The sequence below is a fragment of the Staurois parvus genome, unplaced genomic scaffold, assembly GCF_062004578.1.
Source record: "Staurois parvus isolate SC_StPar_1 unplaced genomic scaffold, SC_StPar_1.0 ptg000165l, whole genome shotgun sequence".
NCBI classification, from domain to species: domain Eukaryota; kingdom Metazoa; phylum Chordata; class Amphibia; order Anura; family Ranidae; genus Staurois; species Staurois parvus.
Genome location: NW_028317961.1, coordinates 9,998,974 through 10,018,659, shown reverse-complemented (window position 1 = coordinate 10,018,659; position 19,686 = coordinate 9,998,974). Strand labels below are relative to the sequence as shown.

The window sequence follows — 19,686 nt, the reverse complement described above, 5'->3', positions numbered from 1 at the left end:
CTGGAAGAAGAGCTTTTCAGAGGCAACAGCTGCTTCTTTATAATAAGAACTTGGCTCGGTTTGTATTTTTTTTTTTGTTTTTATTTTTTTTTTTTTATTTGCCCTGTAGAGATTTATTCTTCGTTCTTGCAACTCTAAGCTTAATTCAGACAACTCTTGAACAGCATCACACGAGTCCCAAATCCAATAAAAAGTTTGTGGTGGTAATTTTTCTCAATATGCCTTCTTATATACACCTTTTCATTCTTGTCCCGGGAGGTATTTGCTTTGCTCTGTAGCTCTCCCACACTGCTAAGACAGATGCCACCCATCTTGTACTAAGAGCTTGTCCTATTTTCAAAAGTTGCACCTCTAGGGAGCTAGCACAGGCATGCAATTCTCTGCAGTTTTGGGAGATGCATGATATAGTACATACAACATATCCATAAAGGCCTTAAATCTACTAATTCCTGATATTTGTTTGACCGTATCTCCAAGTGACAATTCTAATCTGTGATTAGCACAGTGCCATAGAATAATTGAAGGCAATTTCTCCTTCAACAATTTGTCAACACCACTCTTATTTCCTAACATTACAGCTGCACCATCACATGTAACACTGATCAAATGTTGTCTTAAGTAGTCGTCCAACATCCCATAAGAATGTAGGCAGTTAAGAAGAGATGTGCAAATTCCTTTTACATTAACACTGTCAAGCGGTACCAAGGCAAGAGAAATTTACTGGGGAATGCATGGCACTGCATGCGAGAAGAAATCTAACATATATACAATCAGTATAGATTTTTGTGGTTGACTCATCAATTATAAGGGTGATTTTACTTTTTGATCTTATGATTTCATGAACAAGGTTTTTTTTTTCTCATTTCTTGTGCGATGTGATTCACAATATTAATTTGTTGAGTGAAGGATGTGGCCCATAATAATGCCATTTAACTCCCGCAGATCTATTTCAGAGCAAAAACTATTAAACTGGTTTTCTTTAGCTATTTTGTATGCAGTGTGAAAGATCTTCTTCGTTATTTCTTTCTCTTGAGCCAAGTTTTTTTTTTTTTTTTTTAAACCATTTCAAGATGTTCATTTTTTGTTCCAACAGAATCCTTAAGGCGGCCTTGTGTACAGAACTTTCTTTGTGATCAAACATTTTTTTTCTTGAAGTAAGCTGCTGTGATAGTTTGGTGCCATAATTGGTTATCTCATTATTTGCCCATTCCTAAGACCTCTTCATGCCATTTTTTTTTTTCTACTCCAAGAATACCAACGTTTCTGCACATCTTCCACCAAAGCTTCTGATCATGGAAGTCAAGCCAGTTTTACTTCTCGCAAAAAATGTTTTGTTTTTTTTTTTTTGTTTTTTTTTTTGTTCCAAAGTCCAGCAGCTTGGCCTGGCAGTTCAGAACTTTCAAGACTATCCGGATCAGTGCAAAAAGGACCATCAAGTGTGTCTGAAGTAGAAGGCAGAACTTCATCAGACACAGAATCCAATTCAAGTGGTGAACAAACACATGAATAAGATGCAGATTGTAAAACAGTGTGACCGTTCTGTGTTTCCTGTCCTACTTCACTTATTCATAATTTTTTTTTTTTTTTTTTTTTTTTTTTTTTTTTTTTATTGCCATTGGCAAAAAAGGTGGTTCTTTTTCATGGTAAAATTATATAAAGGATTTGACTTCTTTGTAAATTAGTCTAGTAGATGGAAGGATGATGAATGGATGGATGAAGATGGTCTGAAAATATAGATGAAAACTAACAATGAAGGTAACAGCTTGATGATATATTATAAAGCACTGCCTATGTTGTCAGCAATGTCAGGTCATATGAATAAATTAATTTGCTTATAATAAACTATTTGACTAACAATGGGAGTGGCTTAAAGGGGAAGATTACCATATCTATTCCTTCAGAGCAGATCAGCCACAAACCCTTCACCTTTACACCTCATAGCAAGCCCAAACATTGTACCTTCATAAAACCGGATTTGTCATACCTGTTGCAGGATTCAAAAAAATTATGGTGGTGTATAAGTGAAGGCTGTAGGTGGGCAGACTGTAGGTGGGCATCCAATTATAGAGATCGTGGAAGAAACCGTAAATAAAAATTCCAGAGCTGACTTTCCCACAGAGCCCTACAACATAATAAAACTTCTGATCAGTCCCCAAACCCTTTCACTTCAGAACTCCAACCAGGCCCAAACACTGCACCTTAAAAAAACAAAAATATAAACAACCAGGGTATTACATACCTGTTGCTGGGTTCACACGCAGAATCTTATACACGTGACATGAGGGTTGGAGGTGGGCAGAGTGTAGGCAGGCCTCCGATTTATTGAAATCCTGGAAGAGACAGAAAATAAATATTAATTTAAGAGTTGACTTTCCCACACAGCCCTACAACATGACAACTTTTGATCAGCTCCAAAACTCTTCACCTTGAGAACTCAGACCAGGCCCAAACACTGCACCTTTAACCAAAAAAAATGGTTTTGCATACCTGTTGCAGGCTCACATGAAGAGCAGAATACATAAGATGGCTGTAGGTGTACAGACTGTATGCTGCTGGGGGCCCCTGATTATAGAGATCCTGGAACAGATAACAAATAGGTGTTGATTGCAGAACTTTCTAACACAGTCCTATAGCATTACAAGAAAACATTAGATCACCCCCAAACTCTTCACTTTTAGACCTCAGATCAGACCCAAGCATTGCAGCTTCATAAAACCAGAGATTTTTACATACCTGTTTCATTTGTAAAAACAATGTGGTACAAATAAGGGCTGCAGGTGAGCCTCCCAATTACAGAGATTCTGAAAGAGAGAGCAGAAAAGAAATATTGATTAAAAAGCTAGCTTTCTCACACAGCCCTACAGCATCCCAACAAAATCCGCACCAAACCCTTCACCCTAACATAAAGTGATTCTAAAGATTCTTCTTATTTATTTAATCAAAAAAAAGTTATACTTACCTGTTACCTGCTCTGTGCCACCTAAATTCACAGTGATGTCCCTTAGCACTTCTTTGCCAGTCCCCACCCGCGTTGTCTTCTTTCTGTGCTCAGCCACACACCCCCACTTCCTGCTAAGAGGACTTCACTGACATCAGCAGGAGCCTAAGTGTTTAGGGATTGGGGGGGGGGGTTAACAGTTGGTGTTTTTACCTTTTTTAATGAAGGGAATTCGTTAAGTTAAAATGACAGCCTTTAGAGCCACTTTAACCTTTTTGATCTCAGATCAGTCCCAAACACTGCACCTTTGTAAAACCCAAAAGTTTTTTCATATCTGTTGAAAAGTAGAAGCGTTGTCCATGTGAGTGCTGCAGATGGGCCTCCAATTACAGAGATCCTGGAAGAGATAACCAATAAGTATTGATTACAGAGCTGCCTTTCTCACATGCTGCACAATAACTTTTGACCAGCACAAAACCCTTTACTTGTTTTATATACCTTTAAATTAGCTCCAGCACCTTCAGACTTCAAATTAACAACATCCCCCCCCCCCTTCCCCTTGTGATCAGCCCCAAACCCTTTGCCTTCAGACTTTATATCAAGCCCAAACACTGCACTTTCAATAAACCTAGAGGTTTTTACATACCAGGGTTCATAAAAGGAAGGGTGCACACGTGAGGGCTGCAGGTATGTAGGACTTAGGCAGGCATGCAGACTGTAGGCTGTAGACTGCAGACTGTAGAATTACAGGGATCCTAAAGGAAAACGCAAACAAACTGCAAAATTTCACATTTTGATCTCAGATTTGCCTCAATGTATGCTGCAATTTTATTGTGTTGTGCACTACGGCACCATGCTGAAAAGGGAGTTGAGGGCTCATGTACACCAGCATTCAAAACCATACAGTGGGGAAAAAAAAAAGGCATACTTGGGTGGCCACGAGGTATAGGTAGCTGCCAACATCCTGTAGAAACCAATGCCAGGCTGAAATACACAGAAGTTGTACATACATGATGGTGTGTATCAATATATGCATACAGCCACTGTGTATTTCAGCTTGCCATTGATTTTTTTTCTGGCATCCGGATGTACACAAGGCCTGCGACTCACGGGGACCAAAACGTGCCCAGACACAAGTCTAAACCCACCTGAGCTATCCTGCCAGGAAGGTTTCCCTGCAAATTGACAATCATAGGTAGCAGAGGCTTTCCTTGCTGTGATGCCTCACATACTGTATAGACAGCCCTTATAAACATGTGGCTTTGCGAAATGCCTCTGCCACCTATGACTGGCTGATGGCTTTGACAGCTTCCCAGCAGGGCAGATTAGGCAAGTTTGGACATGTATCCGAACACACATAAGCTCATCCCTACTGTACAGCTTTAAGCACCCATGTGCATGATCCCTGTGAGTTTGTTACTGTAGTAATATAATATACCCACTACAACAAGAATAGATCCCTCAAGCATTAATAGACAGCCCCCCCCCCCAAAAAAAAATCCAGCAAAAAGACAGCTCCAAATATTCTGCAACTCAGCAAAGAGAGATTCCCCATATATTCGCCAAAGAACCATTCCCATATATTCAGCAAAGAAACCTCCCCAAATCAGCAATTCAGCAAAGAGACATCCACACATATTCAAAGAGACATCTACATATAATTCAGGAAAGAAACATTCCCAAATAATCCACAAATAAACAAAGACATCCCCAAATATTCAGCAAGAGACATTTCCATGTATTCAGCAAAGACACATCCACAAATATTCAGCAAAGACATCCCCATATATTCAGAAAAAAGACAGCCCTAAATATCCAGCAAAGAGACTTCCCCATATATTCAGTAAAGAGACATCTCTAAATATCCAGTAAAGAGACAGCCCCAAAGAGACATCCCAAAATATTCAAAGAGACAACAACATATATTCAGCAAAAAAAATCCCCACATTTTTCAGCAATTTAGCAAAGAGACATTCCCAAATATCCAGCAAAGAGACAGTTCAGTCTAGCAAAGAGGCAGTCCAATTCAGCAAAGAGACAGTTCAGTCCATTAAAGACTCAAGAGACAGTTCAGTACAGCAAAGACAGCCCAGCCCATCACAGAGACAGTCACAGCAGGCACAGCACAACCCCCATTCAGCAACATTGTTTATAAATTATTTATCACCATAAAACTTTTTTCACTAGTCCCTTCACAAACAGGAGGCTGAGGAGGAAGGCTAGCTACCCACTCTGGATCCAATGAGTCCACGAGTCGACCCCAGGGCTGCACCACACCTCGCTACTGGCGCCAAAATGAGATTCCGCTCAGTCTGCAGGGAGAGGTGGAGAGGAGTGCAGAGCACTCCGCCTTCCACTCTCTGACTGCAGCTGCTTGATCCCTTCATGGCCTCTGGCCGCTTTGTTTCAGGTATGTGATGGCAGCATCTTTCAATATAGAGCAGTACGTCTGTGTATTGATGATGCCATCACTGAAATGCAGCTCCCTGACATAACCAGCGGCAGTCATGCAGCCCCACAGAAGGACACTGGCACCACCTTGTTTCACTGTAGGCACCATGCATTTTTCTTTATACTCCTCACCTTTGCGATGCCATACAGTTTTGAAGCCATCCGTTCCAAAAACATTTTATTTTGGTTTCATCACTCCAGAGTACAAATCGTCAGTAGTCTTCTTTTTCAGCATGGGCCCTGGCAAATTCCAGGCGAGCTTTTTTTGTGCATGGGCTTTAGGAGAGGTATCCTTTTGTGGACAGCAGCCAAACATGCCATTCCTTTGCAGTGTTCGCCATATTGTTTCACAAGAAACAATAACCCCAGTTTCTTCTTTAGCTAAATTCAGTGAACTTGCATGGTGATTTTTTTTTTTTTTTTTTCTTCAACCCTTCCCATCAGAAGATGCTCTTGTCGAGGTGTTAACTTCCATGGACGGTCTGGACATCTCTGAGATGGTTGCAGTTCCATCTTTGTTAAATTTTTGTATCACTTTTGCTACAGCATTCTGACTGATAAGTAAAGCTTTACTAATGTTCTTGTAGCCTTCACCTCTCGTATTCATTCCATGCCTAGAAGACTTGGTGCTGTCCTTACAAATCATGGAGGTGATACAAAATACTAGATGTAGTAGATTTTGTTGTGGGGGTGTATTCATTTTTGCATCAACAAATTTGAGTAAAACTGGAAATTTTGTAATCTAAGTTATATTATTATTGTTACTTTCATGCAACGAGCTAAACAAACGTTCTATAAAACTCAGCTTTGTCAACATTTTGGAAATTGTTCTTGTGTTCATTGAGATATTAATTAAAATTGTACTTTTCAAAATGCATGTACTTATTTATGTTGAGTTACTGTCGCTCACATTCACCTCACCCTTCTATTCCCATAGATAAAAGTTAAGCATACACTGGTTAGGCTTAATATCCCTGAATAAAACTGTCCTGGCACCAACCATTTTTATGCTGCTGTAATTTCTGCAGTATCTTAATTCTTATAGGAAAGTTGGGCTTAGCCTTGCATTATCTGCCTTTCTCTAATACATTTCGGCCAGTTCTCTCTCATTAAAAATGTCCTGCTGGCCAGTTTTACACTGCTGTATCATATGCAGTCTCCAAATATTTAATGAAATGTTAGATATTGATTATTATAGAAAGTTGTAAATTTAGAGGATATACTTTGTGTAACTTGAGTTATTAAAGATGTAAGCTTTCCAGAATTAGGCTAGCCATACTCTTTTTAGTGCATTTTGGTTTTTTTTGTTCAGTCAGTGGACTGAACAAAGAAAAAAAAAAAAAACTAATACATAATACTGACTGAAATTTTGATCAGTGTATGGCCAGCTTAAAATAGAATTTCATTAATGGAAGATTTTTATATACAGTTGTGTTCAAAATAATAGCAGTCAGACATCACTAACTTGATCAATCACTGTTTTTGGTAGAAATTATATTTCTACATGGCAAATTTACTAGCAGGTGTAGTAGAGTAATAGAAATCCAACAGACCCAACAGTCATGACATGCATGCCGCTGATTTTGTGTAATTGAATCACTAATTGAAAGGGGCATGTTCAAAATAATAGCAGTGTGGAGTTCTGTTAGTGAGGTCATTCATTCTTTGAAAAACAGGTGGCAATTATTGCCCTTATTTAAGGAAGGCAGCAAATGTTGTACATGCTGGTTACAGTGCATTTCTCTCTGAAATTCTGAGGAAAATGGGTCGTTCCAGACATTGTTCAGAAGAACAGCGTACCTTGATTGCAAAGTTGATTGGAGAGGGGAAAACATATAAAGAAGTGCAGAAAATGATAGGCTGCTCAACTAAAATGATTGCAAATGCTTTAAAATGGCAACCAAAACCTGAAAGACGTGGAAGAAAGCGAAAAACTACCATTCAAATGGATAGAAGAATAGCCAAAATGGCAAGGACTCAGCCAACAATCAGCTCCAGGAAGATCAAAGAAGGTTTAAAGTTACCTCTGTGTACTGTTACAATTAGAAGACGCCTATATGAAGCCAAGCTATCTGCAAGAAGCCCCCGCTAAGTCCCACTGTTGAAAAAAAGATGTGCTGAAGAGGTTACAATTTGCCAAAGAGCACATTGACTGGCCTAAAGAGAAATGGCGCAACATTTTGTGGACTAATGAAAGTAAGATTATTCCTTTTGGGTCTAGTGGCTGGACAGTATGTCAGACGACTCCCAAACACTGAATTCAAGCCACAGTGCACTGTGAAGACAGTGAAGCATGGTTGCGCAAGCATCATGATATGGGGATGTTTCTCATACTACGGTGTTGGGCCTATTTATCGCATACCAGGGATCATGGATCAGTCTGAATACATCAGAATACTTGAAGAGGTCATGCTGCCTTATGCTGAAGAGGAAATGCCCTTGAAATGGGTGTTCCAACAAGACAACGACCCCAAACACACCAGTAAACGTGCAACATCTTGGTTCCAGACCAACAAGAATGACGTTATGGAGTGGCCAGCCCAATCCCCGGATCTTAATCCAATAGAAAACTTGTGGGGTGACCTCAAAAATGCAGTTTCTGAGGCAAAACCAAGAAATTAGAGAAGAACTGATGAATGTAGTCAAATCATCCTGAGCTGGAATACCTGTTCACAGGTGCCAGAAGTTGGTTGACTCCATGCAACACAGATGTACAGCAGTTCTCAGAAACAGTGCTTATACAACTAAATATTAAGTGATTCAAAGGAAAGCAAAATCTTCAAACATTTTTCAGTTTATATAGTGAATGTTTGCATTTGTAAAGAAGAATACAAACTGCTATTTTTTTGAACAGTCTAATATTCACTTTTCTTCAATTGTTTTTAGAGGAACAACACAAATTTGATATATTTTTCTTCATGTTTTTGATTTGGAATAGAATATGTAGTGTTCCCAATGCATTTGTGTGTATGGAAAAAAGTTATTAGAAGGATTTTGAGCTTTATTCACTTTTTTTCAACACACTGCAATTATTTTGAACACAACTGTAGCTACATTGGTTCATCTTGGACATATGAAACTATGTACAGTATATACCATACCTGGCCTGTGCCCTGGGAAGCTGGCAATCACTGAAATAGACACCACTAATCCAGTGATTTCTACTTCTTTCCGGGTACCTTGCTGAGCAGCCAGCCTGATACATTCTCAGCCACTCGGCATGGAGTCATTCAGAGAATGCTTTGCATTTTCTGAATGAATGTAAAACATCCTTTGATTCATACAAAGCAGGTAACCTCCTGTATTCACAGTGGATCAGACCGGCCACTCAGGCACAGAACCCAGAGGAAAGTGGAGATCACTGGAATAGCGTTGCCTACTTAAAGTGATATTAAAGTCTTGTGGGGTTTTTTTTTGTTTAATATTTATATATATATGTTATGTTGCAATGGTTTTGCACAGAGCTGCCAGTTTCCTTCTCTTCTTGGGTCTCCTGCTGGTGCACCTGGCCTTTCCCTCCGGCTGAGTGCCTCTAGAGCAAGCACCTTGCTCTGGAGGCACCCAAACAGGCATACTCCCAAGCCGCTGTTGTCTCAGCCAATCAGGAGTGAGAGTCCCCAGAGAGCTGAGGCTCTCATGGATATAGCTGGATCGAGATGGGGTTCAGGGAAGTATTGAGGGGGCTGCTGCACACAGGTTTGTTACCTTCATGCATAGAATGAGCCTTTAGACCCATGTTAACTGATTCCAGCTTCCAGGGGCACCAGTTATGGTATATATAGTTGCATTGGTACAAGCTGGACCAATGTCGGTATGTAAAAATATACCATGCTTGTGTAGTGCTACCCCAAAAGAACTGCTTGGTAACTTGGACACTCTGTCCTGCGCCTTGACTCTAACATCAGCTTCAGCCCCTCTGACACAGCTGGTTGAATGAAAGTCACTGCATGCACTTATAAGAACACAAGTATAGATACCATTTAACTTGGCTGTGAGATATTACCAGGAAATAGATGTAACACCCTGCTATTATTCAGAATGCAGGATGTTAAGAGACATAAGGTGGCAGTGTCCTGCAACTCAGTGGCACACACACTTTGGTGAAAAGCTTTATGGACTTTGTAGGCTGACCATGGATTTTGCTGTGAGACAGCGGATTAAAAGACTATATTTCCCAGAGAAGCTGGCATGTGGGCAGAGGCAGATATCTACAGAAGCCCGGGAACCCAGGGGCAGGAAGTGAGCTGGGTGAGTTGGAAGGTGGTTGTTTGGAGAAGGCTGTGTGGAATGCCCGAGGATCAGACCAGGCGCAGAGTGAGAGAATGGAGGAAAAGCAAGGAATTGCTATCTGCTGTCATTGCCAATGAGTCTGAAGGACCATCCTGCTGGCCAGCAAATAGAGTGCTGCTGTCAGGCGGGATCTCTAAAGGAGGAACCGCAGGACTGCTGGGGGCCCCCCAACTACAGAAAGACCACCAGTTACCTGAAGGGTGAGAGAGTCCCATTTTCAGGTTATTTGAGTAATCACTGACATTGTCAAAGCCAGCCATTCTCTACCTAGTTACTGACATTGTGCACAAGTTGAGGCCTAGTTCACTTGGCCTATTGGCAAACAAACCTACAGCATAATCCAGTCACAAGAGCCTACTGCAGTGTCCGCCCTCCGCAGGCCAAGCCATATCACAGCTTCTTCTGCAATTGGCCCACATTCATCAAGGGACGCCTTTCATTGTTAATTGCTATTGTGGCATAAAGAGGACTTACCCTTACCATCAAGTGCTTCTGTCCACCCCTTTAAAACCCCTTGTGTAAAATCTGCATCTCATCTCATCTGTTAAAGAGGTACTGCCTGTAGCAATTGTGCATACAAAGATGGATGTGGTCCTCCATCTTGCTAAGGATCCTCCATCTTGTATCTCTCTCTCTCCTAGACAAATCCCCCTCTGTTGAGTGACACGTGGTCCCTGGATGCTGAGTTCAAAAAGGCATCAAGGCCCAGCAGGAGAGCTCATGGTTATAAACCCCAATTAGCCTGGCCCCCGTAGGTCTGCGAGACTCTTGCTGGAAAAGGATCGTAAAGCCATAAACCAAGCCCTTCACTGAGCTTCAAAGACATTCCAGATAAACCGTAAAACGGACATCACATTCAAAATCCATTTTCCCCTATGATTTCACATCTTGGAATATGAAAGACTTGCATAAAACCAGGCATATATTCAGACCAGTCACTTTAATACAAGTCGTCTGATATATTACCCCCCTAGCTAACATCTACAGGAGAGCAGAAAATGATATCTCCTTAAAGCTCCCAGCAGGTATGTCATATTTCATATCTAGACATTCGGCAGGCGATTCTGCAGATTAATCTACTCGTGGATAGAATGTTACATGTATCCAGGGAAAGTTATTGCCCTGGTACCAACTTGGGAAGGATTTTGGTTCTAGCTTGGGTCTCCACCTGCAACACCCGCCCAAATGAGGCGATTGGTTCTCTGCTTCAGGGAGACACCCTGCTGAGTTCCTAGAAAAGAAAAGCTAAGCTGAGTTGAGCTAAGTTGAAGAATTCTCCCTTTTAACATCAGAACCAACTTTGGGAGATAAAGGCCCTTTTGCTCAGGAAACTTGATCTGCTAAACCAAGGCTGGCGGCAAGTACTTATCTCTCTGAACTTCTTTCTGTTATCTCTTTGCCTTGTTATTGCTCTCTGTATATTGTTATATATATATATATATATATATATATATATATATATATATATATATATATGCTACATCTTTTTCTGTAAATATTTTTATTGCACCTTTTTGAATTTTAATAATAAATCTTACTTTCTGAAAGTGTTGAACTGTTTCTAAAGCTCTTTAACGCAAGCTAAGAATTCCTGCCTCTGAAGAGCGCTACTGTGTGTGTTTTAAACTTCTGTATATCTCTGTCTGCAGTGACAGCGGTATACAGATGCTTAGGCAAACATCATAGTGTTATTGCTGAGTTTCCTCTTTCTCTGTACAAAAGGAGGTGGTGGCAGTGTGAAGGGTTAATTGTGTAATTAACCTGACCCAGTAACAATCGCTCCCAGGCTGCAGGTACGCAGATTGTGGTCCAGTAGCTGGAAAATCTTTGTGCAGAGTGCAGCTGGGCATGGCATTGTTACGCACGTGACAGCACGGTTTTAGGTTGGCTAGTCCATCGGTCACGAGTGTGGTGAGAAGGGCTGGGGTCTGACGCCGCGATCGTCACACTGCCCAAGCTGAATGTCAATTAAAGGGGTAGTGTTGTTCTTTGCATTAATCCTTCAAGGAATGTCTACCTTTTTTTTTGCATCCAAGGAGATCTGAATTCTTGTAGTACACTAACTTGGGCCCTACCAAGAGCGTAGAAGATCTTTCACTGCAGTGAAAGGGACATTAACCCTTCTAAATAATGAGCTCTTTCCTCATCTCTAAATTAAACTAGAACTACAGGAAAACCTTTTTTTTCATTTTGGATAAAACAAGGGAGGGTTTAAACCCTTTTTTTTTTTTTTTTTCTTCACCACATGTCCCATTGTGGAGATTTCCCTTCACTTCCTGTTTCATAACCAAACAGGAAGTGAGAGGGAAGCCCTGCAAATCAAAGAAATTTATTGGGAACACCCAGGTCACCAGAACTAGTGTCCCTATTGGAAGATTCCCCTTTATTACTTTTCTAGGGACAACCCAAAATTTGGGATTTTCTTTTACTTTCGCTTTCAATAAAAAAGGTAAACAGGACAAATAGGGTGACTTTCCCTAACAGGAGAACAGGCAGCAATAACAATTGACACGTGTTCTAATCCATCTCCACTCTGTCTAAAACACAAAAAAAGTTTTGCCTTTAGTTAACCAGCTGCCGACCGCAGATAGCCGAATGATGGCTTCACTGCGGCCGGCCAGTTCTGGGTGGACGTCATATGACGTCCTCCCAGAACGCGCTCTCCTGCGCGCCCCAGGGGGCGCGCACCCGGCGATCTCTGTGATCGCTGTGTCCTACGGACACAGCTGATCACGTGATGTGGTAAAAGGCCAATCACAGCGGCCTTTTACCACGTGATCAGCAGTGTCCAATGACACGCTGATCAGAGGGAAATGCAAGTGTGAGGGACCGCCGAGCGGCACCACTAGCACTCCACTGGTCAGGCGTGCCCAGAGTGCGGAGTCTAAGCCCCAGGGTACTTGTTCACCAGGGCCCCTGATGGTGGGGATGGACTTGTAGTACCCCGAGACCAGGTCGCCTCTACTGAGCACACCTGTCAGTGGTAGTGGTGTTCGCCAGGGGTTCCAACCAGGGAGAGCCAGATGTGAGGAGGTCGGGTGACCCCGATGGGATGGATGGATGGATGGATGGCTGAGCAAGTGCGTAGTCAGACAGGCCGAGTCGGTAATGTAGAGGACGGTAAGGTACAAGGGAGCAGGCAGAGAATCGTCGGGTCACACGCCAGGTCAGCAACAGGAGGTCAGATCTAATAAGGGGCATCCAGGGAGAGAGGTCAGGCAAGCAAGGGTCTGGGCAGGAGAAATCAGCAAGGTCAAGAGTAATCCGGGTCAATAACTTACTAGGCACAGGTACAGGAACACAGGAAGCAGGTAAGACCAGAAGGCAACGAAATGACAGCTCAGGGACCTTTAAATATCCCGCCCTGCCGGTTCTCGGCTGCACTTTCCTCACGCTGTCAGATCGTGAGGAAAGTACTGCCGAGAACCGGCAGTTGTCAGAGCGGGGATCGGCACCGATCAGTGCCACCCGCAAGTTCCGCCCAGCAGTGCGCCCACTAGCTCCGCCCACCCGTGCCCATCAGTGCACCCACCTGTGGCCAGCAGTGCACCCACCTGTGCCACTCTGCAGTGCCACCTACCTGTGCCCAGAAGTGCCACCTACATGTGCCCAGCAGTGCCACCCACCTGTGCCCACCCACCAGTGCTGCCCACCAGTGCCACCCAGCAGTGCTGCCAGTCAGTGCCACCAGTCAGTGCCCAGGGGTTGTGCCAGTCAGTGCCGCCAGTCAGTGCCCAGCAGTGATGCCAGTCAGTGCCGTCTATCAGTACCCATCATCAGTGTCGCCTATCAGTGCCGCCTATCAGTGCTGCATATTAGTGCCGCCTATCCGTGACCCCTAATTAGTGCTCTCCATCAGTGCCGCCTATCCGTGCCACCTCATTAGTACTGCCTATCAGTGCCCTTTAGTGCTGCCTATCAGTGCCCATCAGTGCTGCCTCAATGCACATCAGTGAAGGAGAAAAGATACCTGTTTGAAAAATTTTATAAAAGAAACAAACTTTTTTTTTTTTTTTTTTTCAAATTTTTTGCATATTTTTTATTTATAGCGCAAAAAGTAAAGCGCCCAGTGGCGATTAAATACCACCAAAAGAAAGCTCTATTTGTGAGAAAAAAATGATCAAAATTTCATATGGGTACAATGTTGCATGACCGCGCAATTGTCAATCAAAGTGCGGCAGCGCTGAAAGCTGAAAACTGGCCTGGTACAGAAGGGGGTATAAGTGCCTGGTAGGCAAGTGGTTAAACTATAAACCCTGTCACCTGCCTCTAAGAGCCCAAAGTGAGCTAGCCTTGCTTGTTACATAGTATGGCTGAAAAAAGACACAAGTTCAACCATTAAAAAAAAAAAAAAAAGTTATAATCCTATACCCACAGTTGATCCAGAGGAAGGCAAAAAACCAGCAATGCAAGATCCAATTTGCTCCTGCAGGGAGAAAAAAATTGGATATACCCTAGATCAACTTTACATATAAATATTAGTATCCAGTTATATTCTGTATATCTAAGAAAGAATCCAGGCCTTTTTTTAAAGCAATTCACTGAGTTGGCCAGAACCAACTCTTGAGGGAGTCTATTCCATATTTTCACAGCACTCACTGTGACAAAACCTTTCCGTGTTTGAAGATTAAATTTCTTTTCCTCCAGACGTAAAGAGTGCCCCCTTGTCCTCTGTGATGACCTCAGAGTGAATATCTCTACACCGAGTTCACTATATGAACCACTGATGTATTTATACATGTTGATCATATCCCCCCTTAATCTCCTCTTCTCAAGAGAGAATAAATTCAGTTCTTCTAATCTTTCATTGGTAGTTCCTCTGCTCACTGGGGAAAGAAACATCTCAGGGCTGAAGCTATTGGTTTAATTCTGAACTGCAGGACTTCTAGAATTTATTAGATTTTTTTTTTTTTGCTGTGCATATTGACTTTAGCTTAAAGCAGAGTTCTACCCAAAAGTGGAAACTCTACTTTTTTGCTGCCCCCCCTCCCCCCTCCACTGCCACATTTGGCACGTTTTGGGGGAGGAGCAAGTATCTGGTTTTGACAGGTACTCACTCCCACTTCTGGCTCAGTTCGCCGCAGCAGACTGAGCCAGAAGTTTGGCACCCCCCCCACAGCCTTCTGGGAAACTTCCAAGGTTCCAGATGATTGCAGCCCATTCACATAATGCAGTGCACTTCGCGCATAGGCAATAGGAAACCTGCTGGGAGCATGGGGTGGGGTTGCCATTGCGATGCTACACCAGTGGTTGGGGGGGGGGGGTCAGGTAAAAACTGGTGCATCACTAGTGTCTGAAAACTGGTGTATCACTACAGAAGAAGCATCAGCTTAAGCGGCTCCAGCTCTCTCCACAGCCAACTGCTTCCTCTGCTGTTGGCACAGCCTTGATGCACTCAGATGCTCTGGGATGGTGGGTCGGCAAGCCCAGATTGCGAACTACAGGTTGCAGATCAGGGGCATGTACATTTTCCTGGTGGGCCAGTCCACCATGCTCAACCCCTGGGCTGGTACTGGTCTGTGGCCTGTTGATGACTGGGCTGCATAGCAGAAGTGGTCTAGACGGGGCTAACGCAGACCGCGGTCACCACTCGCCTCCCGCTATGCAGCCATGCCTGTGTCTTCTCTCCCGTTCTGCTGCGAGAGGAGCGGGAGATCTGCACTGATATCTCCCGGCCGATCCAGCCCTAATCCCTCTTGAGCAGTGCACAGATCAAACACAGAAGATAGAGGAGGGGGCGGGACTCCAGACCCAGACTTGGGGAGGAGCATTCAGGGACCATGCCTGGTCATTGGCTCCAGAGCAACAACAAGTAACCTGTGGAGAGCCAGAAGAAGTAGAGGTACAGACAGAGCTCTGGTTGCCCCAAGAGTGGCAATACAGAGAGAAATAGAGATCCCGGAGAGAGGGAGCGAGAGAGAGAAAAGGATAGAGAAATAGGAGAGAGATCTAATATATAGAGGGGAATCCCATATATAAAGAGAGAGTGATATACTTAGATCTGATATACAGAGTGCTCAAGAGAAGGGGGTGCTATGCGGCCATGCCTATGGCCTCTCCAGGGTCTCCTGCCAATGATGTCATCCTATCAGCAGAGAAGGGGGTGGGAGGAATGGCAGATCTGCACAGAGAGCGGGAGTCTTTTTATATTCACAAGCTGATCACCCACTTATTATTATGATCCAGAGACCCTGGAGAGGACACACAGGCTGAACCCTGCCTCTGCCCTGCCAAAGGTAAGACTGTGCAGGGGAGGCAAAGTGTAAAAGGGGGCACTGTGACTAGAGAGAAAAGAGGCAGGGACATGACTGCAAGGGGCACTGTGATATAAAGGGGACTACACTGTGATCATTTCAGAGCCCCTTTACTTTACAATGCAGAGGACCTAAGGACCTACTCTGTGAATATCCTGTCACCACCAACCTTCCCCCCCCCCCTCCCCCTCCCCCTGAAAAATTGGCTGCTCAACCTAAAATGCCAGGGCCTATTTGTTGTCCCAGTCCGGGCCTGGTGTAGAGTAATGTAAATGGGTAACATGAATATTTTCGCAGTCCCAGCCAATCGTTGTGGGCCATGCACAAGTGGCTGCTGGGAAATGGGTATAAATAGTCCTAGATCTAAGGTCTTCTTATCTTGTGCTGGATAGGAGGAGACCAGCCAAGAGAACTTGCTTCTTGCCGTGTACTTGCTGTTCATGAGGCCTCAACTGGGCTAGCTGAGAATCCTGGAAGCTGACTGAGGGATTGTCTCTTGTTGGATCTGGTCTGGGATCACTAGTAGAGTTGTCTCGAGGACATTGGAGGGAGCCATCCATTTGTCTGAAGACATTTGTGAGTACAGACTGTGTGAGAGATCCTAGAGACTGTGGGCTGCTGTTACCCTCCCGTCTAATTGTCACCAATAGCAAAGAAAACAACCCAGTACTTCTAGCTATGGGGAGCTTGTGACTCGCTCTCTTCTTACCCCCATGATAGCATGCTGTTTATGAGACATTCAAACGCCCAGCACTGTCATATGAGCGTTTTGGAGAGTTATCAGTCCCATGTAGGTGCCAGGTAGCAGCCTGGAGTTTACACAGTACTCACTCTACCTAGCTTCTTTTTTTGGGTTTTGTGATAGGAGCACTGGCTGTCACAGTGAAGATGTGACTCTTGGGACAAGCAGTGTTGGCTTAGAAAGGTTCCTGGCAGTAAGATGGAGGAATCCCCTCTCTGGCAAATTGTGTTTATTCAGCTTCATTGACAAATACAAGTTGGCTGGAAGGCCTTGGAGAGTGGAATAATAAAGTATTTTTTTAAGGTGAACGAACCCTTTCAACTGACAAGGGGTGAATTCAGGAAAGAAAAAAAAACACAGGTTTTTGTATTTAGAAAGCATTGTCTACCAACCAAATGTAAAATAAAACACTTTACCGTCTGTTACAAAATAAATATGGCTATTGATGGCTGCATATTTTTAACAATACATCTAAAATTGATTACTACACAACAGCAAGCAGGAGTGTGTGAAGGAGAATGGTATAGGATATGTCCACTGCAAAGAGTCTAATTTGTTGTTGTTTTTTTTTGATTGGCCAGCGGGCTGATAGAAAAAAACAAACAAGTGAGGTGGATGGAGGAATCCTCACCACTGTGCTGTTGTATTCTGACAGTGGAATCTTTCTGCTATCAGAATACACTGATCAGCAGCTGAAGCCACTGATCAAAATATGTTTTCTAACATTACCATTTGACAGAAGTTGTTAGATTGACTTGTGACAATCGGAAATGGCCATAGATGGATTGAAATTCAACTGGACAAATTTCGATCTACCTATGGCCAGCTTACATAATGACCCCTCTGAACAGGTTCCTTTTCCATGGTTCCACTCCATTTTTAGCCGAACAGTCCCACAGATCTATGTTGTAGTACATGTGCTTCATGGCTATGGTACAGGTAGGGCAGATAAGGACAAATTGTTACGATATGAACATCCTTCTCACTGGTGATTCCCATCACACAATATGCCAAATCCTATTCTCCAAAATTCATCACCAGAGAAGAAAGCTTTATGGGATGAATTGTGCAATTACATTGCATAAATGTTTCTTTGTGAACACTGTACTGTGAATTAGCCAGAGGGAGTTTTTTTTTACTGAGTCACTGCTACTGATAAAAAACAAAACAGATGCTAGTTCTTTAATGGGCCAAGACTGTATATAGCCGGGCCTTTGTATTTCATTTTACAATAGGTCTTTTCCTATTTAAAGTTTTTTTATTTTGCCTAGAGCTGCTGCTATAGGTAGCTAACCTCTGCCTACAGCGAAGTTATGGTTAGACCACAAATTATTTTATTTATTCAAAGTTGTAGGGCCTTTGTTGCCTCTCACACCCCCACAGCATTAATTTAAAATATTAAATTAACCGTCCATTGTGTTTGTGTTCTTTCTGGTTCCCATGTCTTCATGCAGCTGGGTTTAAAAGGGCCAAGTATGTTTTTAATAACTTTTCAGCGCTTGTCGCTTTAAACTTGGCTTCTTTCATATATGCATTTTTTTGTGTTAAGGAGCTTTAGAAATGAGAAAAATTTAATTAAAGGAAATCATTAGAACTCAAATCTGACCAAAACTTTTTTAGTTTTTGAGAGGGAGAAACTCTAAGAACTGCTGTCACATTTTTATTCAAGCTACACTAAATTATATCCTTATTCTCCAAAAATAATCCAAATACGCTCACTACTTAATGCTCCTGTAATCTGTTTTTCATAACATGTTTTCTTACTATGTTTTTCTGCCTTGCCTTGTCTTGTAATGTAATGTAATGTCTTTCATGAGTTCCAGAACATCTCCTTTTCCCCATCACTTCCATAGAGCAGTGCATCTTGTCATGTGCACTGCTCTATACATATTACATATCCCATAGACCACAGTCCCTAGTCCATCTTGGGAGTGAGTAAGAGAGGGTGGCTACATTCCTACATACATTGGGACTATGGAGAACAAATGTAGACACCCTGTAACAGGCTGAGAGCAATAGAAGTTAATCAGTTCTTCACATGATGGCTGGGTGAGCCACTTGTCATTCGAGACGGATGTCAAATGATGCCCTCCCTGGGACACACCTTGTGCTCCCCAGGGGCCATGATGTGGCATGATCTGTCACCTGCTGTGTCCACTGGTACCATCTGATCACTGTGACCATTCACAGCAGATCACATGACCATTTTACACAATGGATGGCATTCGTTCAGTCCATTCATTGTGTACTATTATGTTGATCTGTGATTGGTCACAGTGATCACATGGTACAGACAATGGTACACATGTGATTACCTGTGGCCAATCACAGCTAACAACTGTGTATAGTAAACAGGAATAATGAATCAATCAATTTTATTCATTAGAAATGATTGAAAAATTAATAAAAAATTATTCACTGGTATAAGCAATTATAATATGTAAAAAAATAAAAAACCTGGATCACTTCCCCAAAGTAGTGCAGTGTTACTATGGTAATACTGTATTGCTCTGGTCACAGTATGTTGAAAAAAAAGAATTAAAAAAGGAAACAAATATTTAAAAAAAATTTTTTTTTTTGTGCATACTGTCACCAGTCTGTGTCCCTGATCACTGTCACACCAGTTATATGATGACACTGTACTGCACTGGTGACACTATGTAAAAAAAAAAATGGGGAAAAAAAACCCCATTTTTTTAAAATGTGTTTATTTTCCAAAAAAAGTGACAAAAAATAACTTAAACTCGCCATGCCTTGGACTGTCTACTTTCCAAAAGGGGTCATTTGGGAGATATCTGTACTGTCCTGTAGTTTTCAGGCCTCAGGAAATGAGATGGGCCATCAGGACTGATCAATTTTCAGATATATACCTCCCTCCTAGATTGTAAACTCAAAAGAGCAGGGCCCTCAATCCCTTCATGTTTTGCATTGTATTGGTATTGTTCTGTCACATGTTCTGTCCCCCTTTGTAATGTACAGCGCTGAGCGAACTATTGGCGCTTTATAAATAC

The 19,686-nt window shown here is 42.6% G+C and overlaps 1 pseudogene; it reads right to left on the bottom strand.

Moving 5' to 3' along the window:
- Nucleotides 1-226: 226 nt before the first annotated feature.
- On the bottom strand, nt 227-16,493 carry LOC149462881 (E3 SUMO-protein ligase KIAA1586-like; annotated as a pseudogene).
- Between the last annotated feature and the right edge of the window lie 3,193 nt (nt 16,494-19,686).